The sequence below is a fragment of the Dromiciops gliroides genome, chromosome 4, assembly GCF_019393635.1.
Source record: "Dromiciops gliroides isolate mDroGli1 chromosome 4, mDroGli1.pri, whole genome shotgun sequence".
NCBI lineage: Eukaryota > Metazoa > Chordata > Mammalia > Microbiotheria > Microbiotheriidae > Dromiciops > Dromiciops gliroides.
In genome coordinates, this window is record NC_057864.1 from 369454620 (window position 1) to 369456317 (window position 1698).

The window sequence follows — 1698 nt, forward strand, 5'->3', positions numbered from 1 at the left end:
AAGCTATGATAATTATGGTGAAAAATATGTTATATAATCAAGAAATGAAAATTAAAGTTTTATTGACAAGTCAAATATTATGAAGACTTTCTTCAAAGTCAGAAGGTACTAAATGCAGTGAACATTTACCATTGCTCAAAAAATAAAATTAACCCCATCTTAGCTTATATGAAGTAACTGGTTACTGATCTAACAATTATTTAAGAATTGGTTGTTTATATGCAGTCAAATCAGTGATTTGTTAGAGTAAATGTCAAATTACAGCAGACTTACAGTTGAAGATACAGCACAAAATTACAGCAATTTTAACCAGACCTATATAAATGACCTGCAATCACCCATGATCTTCTAAAAATGGGAAAAGGGAACAAGTAAAGGTATTGACTCTATTACTATTATATAAACTAGCTTTACTAAGACAAAGCAATCATCAAAAGGAGGTCAATTCAGTGGAAAGATGCTTGATCTTTTGTTTTCCTAAGCAGAAAGGACAATACTGGTTTAAAATATGTCATTTTTTTTTAACAATTTGTCTTTTTATTTATCACTTCAACAAATTATGCCTTAAGAGCAAGTTTCCGAAGACAGTACAGGTATTCCTTCCTCTGCTGTTTTTTGTTCTTCAGGCTTTCCTCATGCTTATTAAGCCTGCAGTGCATGGCATGGGTCTTCTTGGGACAAAGGTCCAGGGGCTTGTATTTCTTGCCCTTATAGAATTTCCTGAGGTTCTCTTTCTGTGTCTGGTTGATGACAGTCAGGACTCGGGCAATAGATTTTTGGACAACTCAGATCTTAGATAGTTTGGATGCCACTCCTCTAGTGACCTTAGCCACTCTGAATTGGGAAAAGTTCCATCTTTAAATCATTAAGTAGCTCCTCCTTCTTCTTCCCACGAAGATTTCTGGCCTTGATTTTTGCCATGATCGAAGACATGACAGACCACCACCGGATTTAAAATATGGAGGATCACAGGAGTGTATTGCCTCACACAGTAACAAAATCATCTAAGGAGAAAATGAGATTGCATGAGATTTACCCAAGTTGGACCATCCTGAGTTCATCTGTAAATGAAACAAGAGATGAGAAATGAAATAAATGTGTTGGCATTTTTGTAATGGTTCATTCTCATTGGTTACAATTGGGAAGTCACACTGAGTCTGAACTTCATTGTTTTAGACCAGGGCTTCTTAAACTTTTCCCACTTGCAACCTCTTTTCACCCAAGGTACATAAAATACATATACATAACCTTTTACTGTTGCCAAAATTTTCACCCACATTTAGTTATGTGACTCCATATGGGGTCATGACCCATATTTTAAGAAGCTCTGCTTTAGACACCAATGTAATATGTAAAGAAATGGGAATGACATTTAAGAAAAGAAAAAGGTAGGGAGAATGTCTGGGCTTGATCCCATACATTCAGAAAAAATCCATCTTGGAGATGACCCAGTTTTTAAGATTTTCTAAGATATATAAGAGAGGAGGATCCCAGAAGTATAAAAATAGTTATAAATGATGCTTTTCAAAAGGCAACCAGAGAAATATCAACCAGAAGCCATTTCTGATTTCTGAACTCAAACCTTTATTTTAAATATATGTGTTTTTCTCTTTCTGGTAAATCTCTTGTAAACAACATATTGTTGAATTCTAGTTTCTAATCCATTGTTATCTACTTTCATTTTATAGGTTAGCTCAT

At 34.5% G+C, this 1698-nt stretch overlaps 1 pseudogene; it reads right to left on the reverse strand.

Moving 5' to 3' along the window:
• Positions 1-557: 557 nt before the first annotated feature.
• LOC122726189 lies at positions 558-921 on the reverse strand (annotated as a pseudogene).
• Positions 922-1698: the final 777 nt, after the last annotated feature.